Below are 11,804 nucleotides of genomic sequence, written 5' to 3'. Positions count from 1 at the left end.
CTAGGAAACCAATACAAGGGTCTTTGGGTTCAGTCAAAGGCAATGAATTTAGCCCAACAGTTCTGTGGTTTCTAGAGGCTATAGCTCTCATTTTAATGACAAATGCCCAATATATATTATAGCCACAATGGAAGCCTTGAAGCAGTGTAACAGGGAAGAGCCAAATCTGACTACTTGTTGGAACTGTTTCTTTTACTTTTAACCCTTGCTTCCCACTGCTTTTGTTCACTAAAAGGATACTGTCTATACGTAACGGCCTGCCATGGGGAACCCTGTCTCTCTGCCTGAATGTTAAACCAAAGTGCCTTTGTTCAGGGAAACATCCGGACCCTGTCCACCCCGTGGATGGCTGCAAGAAAGAAGAAATTAACACATCCCCTCCCTGAGGCTGGCCATTCCAGGGGATATTTACAAAACTTACGGCCTTTTTACTTTACTTCCTCATCTCCTCCCCCTCTGTGCTATAAAAGAAACTGGCATCCAAAGCCCGATAAGATGGTTATTTTGAGACTTCAGTCTGCCATCTTCTCGGTCTGCCGGCTTACCAAATAAAGTCATATTCCTTGCCTCAACACCTCGTCTCCGATTTATTGGCCTGCCGTGCCGGAGCAGAGTGAGCTTGGACTTGGTAACATCAGCATTGTAAAAGGAGGAAGGTTATACAGAGCTGGGTCATCCCCGAGCTTCAACCAGAAATACCCTCTCTCCTTACCTCAACCTTGTCTCTCTCCAAGGACCACAAGAAAACACAGTTCCACATGAGTTAGTCCCTCTATTTATTTTACTAAATCACAATATATCCCAGTTGAAATTCTAAAACTATCAATTCTAGGCTACCTACCAGTTGTCTTTACTCCTGTTCATAATGTTTAACCTTTGAGCTGTCGGTAACAAGCTCTACAAAGGGCTAGGCAGCCCCATCCTGGCTTTTAAGATCATTTTGCATGTGTTTGTTAGTGATCATACCAGGCTTTACTAGAAATTTCAAGGAGGAAGAAGAAGGAGAGATCTATATTGTAGAAATGTAGGGCTTCCCTGGTGGCGCAGTGGTTGAGAATCCGCCTGCCAATGCAGGGGACACGGGTTCGAGCCCTGGTCCGGGAAGATCCCACATGCCGCGGAGCAAAAGCCCATGTGCCACAACTACTGAGCCCGCATGCCACAACTACTGAAGACCGCATGCCTAGAGCCCGTGCTCCACAACAAGAGAAGCCACCGCAATAAGAAGCCTGCGCACTGCAACGAAGAGTAGCCCCGGCTCTCTGCAACTAAAGAAAGCCCGCGCACGGCAACGAAGACCCAACGCAGCCAAAAATAAATAAATAAAATTAAAAAAAAAAAAAGAAATGTAAAGAATCCTAACTGGAATAGTAAGTGCCACCAAGGCATTTCACTGACCTCACCCTGTTACTAGTCCCTCTGAGATTCTGAAGCAACATGAAAAACGCTCCAGTTGACAAGTAGCAAGAACCCCAGAAGAGATGTAAAGCATATGGGGCCAACACAGTCCTCAGATATCCGGAGAAAAATATGCTGTCCTCGTTTTCTTAGGTCAATGTCACAAGTTATGGGACCCACAAGAGAGATGAATGCTGTCCTGGTCTTCTGTAAATCTCTTTAAACTCTGAGATCCTAAGAGCAAATTTTGTTTTGTTTTGCTTTTGTTTTGTTTGTTTTGACTGTTTCAGCTGGCTTTGATTGGAGTTCACATTTTAGCAAATGCAAATGCTGGGCCAGCTGGTCCCTCTAATCTGCAATTTTTCTAACTCTAAACTACCAAACCCATTCTTTGGAGTTTTCTGCTTCTTTTCAGCTGTAAAGGAAAAACCTCAGTCCAGTCTACCTCCCGTGTCTTTCTCTTTTACTTGCACACAGAACACTTCACTTCTGACACCTCTGGTCACCAAATATGTGGAGGTTTTCCCCACACCAAACATTCTTCATGACACCAGCTGGGTGTCCTACAATTTAACTCAATTCTAACACTACCTACCTGGAGATATTGTAAGATCCCACAGGTTAAGGGCTCAGTCCCACAAGACTGCTCTTCACTTGAGATGCCAATCGCAAGTGACAGATTTCCAGGTGGCCCACAACTTCTATCCAACTTGGCTACAAATCAGAGGTTCCCATAACCCCCTTCTTGGGATTGATTAATTTGCTACAGTGGCTCACAGAAATCAGGGAAACACTTACTTAAGTTTATCAGTTTGTTAAGGAATATGATAAAGAATACAGATGAACAGTCAGATGAAGAGGTGCACAGGGAAAGGTCTGGGAGAGTCCTGCGCACAGCAGCTTTTGTCTCCGTGGAGTTGGGGATGTATTTGCCACCCCGGAAGCTCTCCAAACTCCACAGTTTTGGGATTTTTATGGAGGCGTTGTCACAGAGGCACGGTCCATCATCAACTCCATTTTCAGGCTTTCTCCCTTCTCAAGAGAATGGGGGGTAGGGCTGAAAATTCCAAGCTTCCAATCATAGCTTTGTTCTTCTGGTAACCAGCCTTCATCCATGAGCCCAGCAAGAGTCACCTCATTAGAACAAAAGACACTCCTATCACCCAGGAAATTACAAAGGTTTCAGGAGCCCTATGTCAGGAACTGGGGTCAAAGACCAAATATTAGAACAAAAGATTCTCCTAGTGTTCTTATCACTTAGGCAATTACAAGGGTTTCAGGAGTTCTGTGCCAGGAACCAGAGACAGGGACCAATGTATTTTCTATTATCTCACATTAGCTAAAGTCATTTCTTGGCAAGGTCTCCCTGATATCATTCACCCCAGAAGTGAAGTGTTTAACACTGACCCACACATTTTATGGCATCATCAAAGCCATCCTTCATACTCCATTGACCTCAGCTTTCATTTAAAGTGAGTTCAGTTAGATAAATATTCCAAAGCTTAGACTCATATAGAGAGATGAGACATTAAGTTATTTTTTATTTGGAAAGCTTTTTATTAATAGGACACAGCCCTCTTTTCATTTCCCTAAACTGTTACTGTTTGCATTCTTTAAGGCCCCTCATTTGTCCTTAAAGTGGGGCATTTTTTATGATAGCTTTTATATTAATGTTTACACTATTGATTAATCAATTCAACTATGTGCCAGATACTGTTCTAGATGATATGGATATAGTAGTGAATAAAGCAGAGAAGTCCCTGGGGTTTACAGAATTTATAAGCCAAGACAAATTGTTATAAATTGTTAAATCTAATACAATGGTAAACCACCATCTTGGCTATACTTTAGAATCCCCTGGAAAGCGTTAAAAAATTCCAATGCCAGGACTTCTGGTACCAGATATTATACAGTAGCTTAAATTAGAGTAATCCTTCCATAAAAAATAACTTTAAAAGCTAAACAAAGTACACAAAACAACTATGTGAAGTCATTGGAGAGCAACCAACTCTGGTAGGACTTAAGGGACTATGATTCCTGAGAGAAGGGAAGCACAGTTTCATAGTCACACTGGCTTTTTTCCCTTGAAAGGCAATCTCAGAGTGGTGAGAACTGCAGAAGCAAACCTAAAAGTCTTGTGCAATTTCCCCTCAAAGTATTGGATAACTGCTAAGCTGTGTATGTACGGGGCAAGAGTCCAAGAAACTCAGTAAAAAGCAACAGATGGAGGTTAAATTGCTGACAGAGACTTGAGCAGTCACATGGTGCTGGACAGATGGATGTTGGAGCTCCTCACCAAGGTGCTGAGCCCTAGGTAAATACCTTAGAGTTTCATAAACCACAGAAGGGCTACCCTAGGAGTAAGGGGTATATACAGAGGTGAGGGCTAAACTGAAATAGACCAGTCCTAACAAAGTCTAAAACCAGCCCTTGACAGGATTGCTCTGATCGTCTGGCTCTGTATATGTTGGGCAGAAGATATGTTAACCCTCTCTGGAGGAGGATGACACCATCCAGAGACTATAATTTTTAATATAGAATGTCTGACACTTAATAAAGAAAAGCAAATTATTAAAAATCAAAAGAAAATAAAAACATACTGAGTATTTTCACTGCCCTAAAAATCCTCTGTGCTCTGCCTATTCATCCCTCCCTCTCTCCTCTGAAACCCCTGTCAACCACTGATCTTTTTACTGTCTCCATAGTTTTGCCTTTTCCAGAATGGCATATATACTTGGAGTCATACAATATGTAGCCCACATTTGTCCAAACCCATTAAATGTACAACACCAAGAGTGAACAGTAATGTCAACTATGGACTTTGGGTGATTATGACGTGTCAATGTACGTTCATCAACTGTAATGAGAGTACCGTTCTGGTGGGGGATGCTGATGATGAGATAGTTGTGCATGTTGGGTGGGGCAGGGCATATATGGAAAATTTCTGCACCTTCCCTTCGATTTTGCTGTGATCCTTAAGCTGCTTTATAAAAATAAAGTCTCAATTAAAAATAAATTCAAAATTTAAAAAAAAGAAAAAATTAAAACATACCTACAGGTGGTTCAGTTACTTTAAAGTACCTATCTAATATCTCTAACATCTATGATTAATGTGTTCAAGAAATAAAAGATACAGAAGAATCAAATAGAAATTCTAGAACTGAAAGATACTCTAAGTGAAATTAAAAATTAAGAACATGGATTTAATGCCAGTTAGACACAAGTGAACGGAGTATTAATGAACTGAAAGATGGAGCAGTATAAAACATCAAGACTAAAATTCAGAAAAACTACCTGATGCTGACTGACATCAACATTTTTGGGAGTGGGACACAGGCATCACTATGTACTTTCAGGCCTCAATTGTGAATCCATTGTGCAGCCTGTTGAGAATCCCCGCACAAGAGCTTAAACAGGAGGGTGATATGCTTTGGACTTATGTTTTTAAATGACCAGAGATCCCGTGAGGAAAATGAATTGAAGGAGATAGTGCAGAAGCAGGGACATCACGTAGGGTGATTTCGCCCTCAATTGATGTAGCAGCTTTCTAGTGGTAGAGGGCATATCTCAGGGCATACTTCATGGTACAAAATAGGATCCAAGGTAAACAAGAGCGACATAATATAGAACTTCCTGATGGATCAATGGAAGGTGGGGATGAAAGAAGAGGACAACTTATAAAACTAAGTGATTCTCATCCAGGGGCAATTTTGCCTCGCAGGGACATAGGGCAAAATCTGTAAACTTGTTGATCAATCTGTACAGTGCATCAGACAGCCCTGACAACATAAATCCAAAATGTCAACAGGGCTGCTGTGGAGAAACCCTGGTTTAACTTCTTAAAAAGGTATGCCTTGCCCTCATAAACTAGCTCTTCCCTTTTGTGTGTCTGTGTTTTCAACTAACTGTAAAATTCTAGAGAGCAGAGACCGTATCTTTTACTTTTTTATCTTCACCTGCTGTACCTCATACATTAAAAAAAAAATAGGCTTTGTTTTTTAGAGTAGTTTTATGATTACAGAAAAATTGAGTGAAAGTACAAAGAGTTCCCATATACCTCCTCTTCCGTGCACATGAAGTTTCTCTTGTTATTAACATCTTGTATTAGTGATACATTTGTTACAACTGATGAATATTACCACATTATTATTAACTGAAGTCCACAGTTGTATTAAATTTTTTATACAAATAATACTTCTCAATAAATAGTTACTGACTAATCTAATCATTTGTCAAGGAACATGACAATAAAAAAAAGAGGAAGAAGGGAACTATCAATTATTGAGCACCTATTCGATACCAAGTACTATGTAAGTCCATATAGGTATATAAAACTCGTATGTATCTATATGTAATATTATTATATAGAACCATGTCAATAACTGTGAGTTGGGTATTATAATCTCAGTTTTAAAGATGAGAAAATTTAGGCTCAGGAATTTTACATTATTTGCACAAAGTCACACAGCCTAGTAAGTGGAGAAGTTGGAACAAAACTTCTCCCATATTCAGGGCCCATATTCCTATAATTACAACAAATACCCTTTTCCCCTCCTTTTTTTTTTTTTTTTTCACATTTCCGGTTTTAAAATGTCTTCCCCTGCTTCTGGTGTACAGCCCCAAGGAGTGAATAGTCCCACAAGTCCTTTTCCAGCCTCAACTCTCAACTCCACCACTGGAGGTCCATGTGGTTCCAGTCTGTGCCAAGTGGCTACTCCACCCCCTGATACTTTTAAGCCAGGCTAACACACCCACACGATCCGTAAAACCAAGTTGCAAATGCTAACAGTCTCTGGGCTCCCACTCTCACCTCCCTTTTGATGCCGCCTAATTGAGCTCACTCTCATCAGTCCACTTCTGAACTCTTGGCTCTCTCTGTACTTGCCCTGCACCCCGGATTAGGGCTGTTACTGGCATTTCCATGGAGGCTTTCTCCTCTGGCTCCCTGGCGTTTTCTGGCTTAGTCTGAATTTTCTACCTTGGTATCTCTCCTTGTCTCGGATGTGTCAGGGAAACACACATTTACTTCCTCTCAGACCTAAATCTGGTCTCGAATCTCAGTCCAGGGCAAGCTTTGACTCTCAGAATGTTATGGATGTTAAGGTTGGATGGAGCTGACTTAGATGAAGTGTGGACGGAGGCTCTAGACCAGAAATAGTTTGTAAACATTCTTTCTGCCCTCAGCCTCAGGAGCCTCAGGAGATGCTTGGAATTTAGAAACAGCCCACACCAGAGCACCAGAGCTCCAATGCGAACAACCTGCCGGGGCAGCCCCATATTCCCACCCACCTCATTCACTTCTTTGTTTTTGTACGTATTTTTCTTCTCCCTGTAAATTATAAATTCCCATGGGAGTAAGAATCATTTTCAATCCTACCATAGTTTCCTTTTCTTAAAATTCCGAGATCTGTATAAATATGTTAAGCTTCTATAAGGCTCATTGTTCTCGTCTGCTTCTTTTGAATGATACTGAAAAAACCCCAATTCTTTGCCTCTACAGTGACATCACTTCACTGTAAATGGATTCGCCACCATCGTCAAAAGCACTATTGAGGGCTTCCCTGGTGGCGCAGTGGTTGAGAATCTGCCTGCCAATGCAGGGGACACGGGTTCGATCCCTGGTCTAGGAAGATCCCACATGCCATGGAGCAACTAGGCCCGTGAGCCACAACTACTGAGCCTGCGCGTCTGGAGCCTGTGCTCTGCAGCAAGAGAGGCCGCGATAGCGAGAGGCCCGCGCACCGCGATGAAGAGTGGCCCCCGCTTGCCACAACTAGAGAAAGCCCTCGCACAGAAACGAAGACCCAACACAGCAAAAATAAATAAATTAAAAAAAAAAAAAAGCACTATTGAATACACTACAGCAACTTCAGCATAGGGTCCCAGGGATGGATCTTGTTTTCCTTCCCCTTCCTAAGCTTCTCTCTTGTCCTTTTAGTAAACGCTGGGAGAACTGAAATTTATCTAACAAAAATTCTTCTCATCAATTATAGCTATTGCTTTGGTGTCATCTCAACAGAGCCAGCAGTCCTTTGGGTTCTCCTTCATTCCTTCTCTCCTTCCCTTTCTCTTCCCATGACTACCCTTCCTCCAGCTTTCTTTCCCTTCCTACTTGTCCTGTAGTGCTGGGGATATTCCCTTATAGGGGATTGGTTTCAGGAGAATGGTGAAAAAACTGCAATGCTCAGGAGAATCTTGAATCTTAAGTTTCCATTTCTTCTAGACATTTTGCTTCTTCCTCTCCTGAGTCAGTCTGGTCATTTTGTGCTATTTCTGGCAGCTCATATGCTTGGGGAAAAAAATGCAAAAGGAAGGAGGGAAAACAGAATTTTCTGTTTGTGAAATAGGATAAGGAGGCAAAATCTGGTTAGTTAAGCTGCTGAATAAAACACCAGATCCTGGATGGAACATGTTAAAAAACATGTTCTCTTTTAAAAAAAAATATTGTTAAATATACCAGACATAAAGTTTATAAAACATAATATATAATTTAAAAAGTAATGTGCAACCACAAAGGGTATTTCTCTCCTTAAATGATGCTCAGGCTGAAAACTTTACAGTCATCCTTGACTCTTTTCTCACACCCACATCCAATCAATCAGCAAATCCAGTTAACTCTACTTTCAAAAGCAGAGAAACGGACCCCTTTTCTCTACCTCAGCTGTGCCGTCAAGATTCAAGCCTCTATCACCTCTCGCCTGATTATTCCAAGAGAAGATCTCCCTGCTTCACCCTTGGCACTCTCTACAATCTACTCTTAACACTACAGCCAGAATGATTCTTTTAAATGACTAAGTCAGAGCCTGCTGTTCTTCAGTTCAAAAACCTGCAATGGCCTCCCATGAGACCTAGCACGGGAGTTAGCAAACCACAGCCTATAAATCAAATCCAGTCACCATCTATTTTTGTAAAGTTTTACTGGAATACAAAAACAACCATGTCCACTCATTACATATTGTCTGTGCTACTTTCATGTTACAACAGCAGAGTTGAGTGTTTGCAACTGAGACCCTATGGCCCATAAAGCTTAAAATATTTACTATCTGGTCCTTTACAGAAGAAGTTTGCCAATCTCTGACCTAGCATCTAATAAAGCCCTATAAAGCCCTGCTGACACGTCTCTGACCATATTGCCTATTCTGTTTCAGCTGCAGTGCCCTCCCCATGTCTTCCTGAAGACATCAGACATATTGCCGTAGTAAGTCCATTGCGCTGGCTAGTCCCTCTGCCTAAAATGTTACTCACCCAGAAAGCCATGTGGCCTACTCTCTCATGCCCTTCAAATCTTGGCTCAAATGTCACCTCAATGAAGCCTCATCTCATTTAATTCTGCAAACCATACGCTCACTCTGCTCTGTCTTAAACTCCCTCACCTTCTTATTTTTTCCATAGAATTTATCACCTTCTAAAACAATAATAATTTGATAATTTATTTCATTCATTTTTTTGTCTTTTCTTGTAGAATATGTTCTCCATAAAGGGCTCTTGTACTCCTACGTGCTTATAGCAGTACCTAGCACATAGCAGGCATTTAGGAAATATTGGTTTAATGAAATGATACTGAAGTAATATAGAACATTACCATGTCTTTGAATCCCTCTTTGTGTCCTTCTATAATCATACCCCTAACCCACCCTCCTCCCATGTAAATACTCTCCGGATAATTTCTTTTTTTTTTAATGGACCAAGTTATTTACTAAGGTTCCTTGTAAGAAGTTTAGAACATTACTTTGTGAGGATAAATTTCATGTGTGAGAGCAAACACAGAGCGGAGGTAGCCCTGGAGCTGAGGAACGGCTTTGATTCTTCGCAGAATTTGTGAGTCCACAGCTTTCTGATCAACCTTGCGCTGCTCTGTAATCTTGTATTTCTCTCTCTCTGTGCCGAAGATCTCACCTTCCTGGTGCCTGGGCTTACGCAGCTTCTTCTTCTTGAAGCGAGCGTCAGTGAGATGTTCTGGGATTTTCACACCACTGATATCAATTTTGGTGGAAGCGGCAATGACAGATTTCTGGTGTGCTCTCCGCAGAGGAACTTGATTGAGGGACAGAGGCCCAGTCACAAGTAGCAAGCCACTGCTCAGCTGCTTCAGGAACATGACCCTCTTGCCTCTGTGGCGCCCAGTGAGGATGATCAGAACAGTCCCAGGAGCGATGCTAGCGCGCGGTTTTCTCACATGCTTACTGAAGGGCTTTCTGCAGTGACTCAACAGCTTTCGAGGCACGTCTTCAGTAGGATACTACCTAGACATTATTTCTTAATCTTTTTTTTTTTTTTTTGCTTTTCTTTATAGTTGGATCGAGGTTTATATATCCCTACAAAATATATTCTGTAAGGTCAGCTTTTTAACTTTATATAAATTGATAAATACTTGTATGTCTCCTTCTGAGACTTCCTTTTTTTTCCCTCAACATTATTTATAACATTCATCCATATTGATGCAAGTAGTTATAATGCACTAATTTTCACTGCTGGATGGCATTCCAGTGTATGAGTACACTCCAATTCATCCATCTTTTCTACAGCACATGTATATTTAGGTTGTTTCAGTTTTCCCCCATAAACTACACTGGCAGAACATTCTTATATACATCTTCTACACAGATGTAAGATTTTTCATAGGGTTCACACTTAGGAATGGAATCACCGGGTAGCAGGGATGTGCATGTTCAACTTTACTGGCTAATGCCAAATTGTTTTCCACAGAATTACACAAATTTATACTTCTACTAGCAGTATAAAAGACGTCTATAGCTCCACATCCTCAGTAACACTTGGATTTGTCGGGCTTAGCTAGTGGTGGTGTACAATGGTAACTCATTGTGGTTTTAATTTCTATTTCTCTGGTCCCTAAGAAATTGAGAATCTTTTCATATGTTTAAGAGCCATGTGTTATCCCTTTTCTGTGAAATACCTGTTTATTATTTTTCCTATTGGGTTGTTTTTCTTTTCCTTACTGAGTCATATGAGCTTTTTCTCAAAAAGCGTTGATTTTCTCAAAGCATTGTATTTGAGGCCAATTGCACTATACAACTTCACGGCGCCTAAGGGGCAAAACTGTCTTGAAGTTTAACAGTACCAATAATGTATGATGATGATCCTGACTCACCAAGAAAAACTTACACAACACTTGTTGACTAATTAAATGAAAGAATAAATAAATACTCAGTAGGGTCTGTTAAAAGGGCGGTCCTGGTTTAAGTTAGGCAAACAAATAACATCTTTGAGGAATATTTTAATTAAATATAGGTAAAATGAAAATAAGGGTGTGTACATAAATTTCTCTGTGGAATTGATCATTTTCTAAAGATGTCCAATAAACGAGGTTGAGTTTCCATACAACAATTGACCTCATAAGCATAATTAGCTAAAGTGTAATACATGCTACATATACTAATCTTTAACTTGTCTTTTTCATTACATTAGAAAGACTTTTTTCTTTTATAGCTCTGGACAGAAAAAATAATGAAAATTGGCATTAATAAGTAATTTGTGAAGTAATACCCAAATTACATTTTTGGTAATTCTGATTTTCAACAATTCCAATAAAAATCTTTTCAAAAAATTAAAAATTTAAAAAAAAAACAAAAAAAAGGTCAAGCAATAATTTTAATAAGAAATTTTAAAAAATCTGATAAATAATATACTAGGATGTAATATACAGTACAGAGAATATAACCAATATTTTATAATAACTTTAAATGGAGTATAATCTGTGAAAATATCAAATTGCTATATTTTATACATGAAACTAATATTGTAAACCAACTGTACTTCAATAAAAAAAGAATTAAAATAAATCTGAAGGCGACTTTTGAACTCATGACTTCAGAGCATATTAGTATTACTTAAAGAAAATTATCTTAACTAAGAAAGATGACTTTCCAGTTTGAAAGGGCCCGCTAACAATAAATGAAAATAGACCTACATTAAAACATGTAACTGTGAAATTTTAAGAGACTAGAGTTAAACAGAACATGTTTAAAGTTTACAGTGATTAAAAAATAAATACATAAAATGAAAAAAAACAGTTCACCTAGAAAGTACTGACAATCAGAAAAGCACCCAATTATAAAAGCAATGGAGTGATGCTTTAAAATTGGGAGAAAAAAATATTTCTGACCTGTATTGGTAATTCTATACCAAATCAAACTACCAATCAAATGTAAGGGTGGAATAAAGACATTTTCAGGTATGCAATATCCAAAAACAAAAGCCATTCTTCCCTTTTTAGAAAACATTACTGGACAATGTGCTTCTACAAAATGAGGGAGTAAAACAAGCAGGAAGAACACACGGAATCCAGGAAATAGAGAACCCATCACCATAGTGAGGGTAAGAGTATCCCAGGAAGATGGTGAAAGGAGATTAAGATCCCAGGAATTTGGTTACATAGCAGGCCTGGA

General features: G+C 39.7%; 1 pseudogene; it reads right to left on the bottom strand.

The window, feature by feature from the left end:
* Positions 1-9,102: 9,102 nt before the first annotated feature.
* LOC101287275 (60S ribosomal protein L6-like) lies at positions 9,103-9,649 on the bottom strand (annotated as a pseudogene).
* Positions 9,650-11,804: the final 2,155 nt, after the last annotated feature.

The sequence above is a fragment of the Orcinus orca genome, chromosome 1 (assembly GCF_937001465.1).
Source record: "Orcinus orca chromosome 1, mOrcOrc1.1, whole genome shotgun sequence".
Taxonomy (NCBI): Eukaryota; Metazoa; Chordata; class Mammalia; order Artiodactyla; family Delphinidae; genus Orcinus; species Orcinus orca.
Note: the sequence above shows the minus strand (reverse complement) of the source record. Positions and strands in the feature narration are given on the sequence as shown.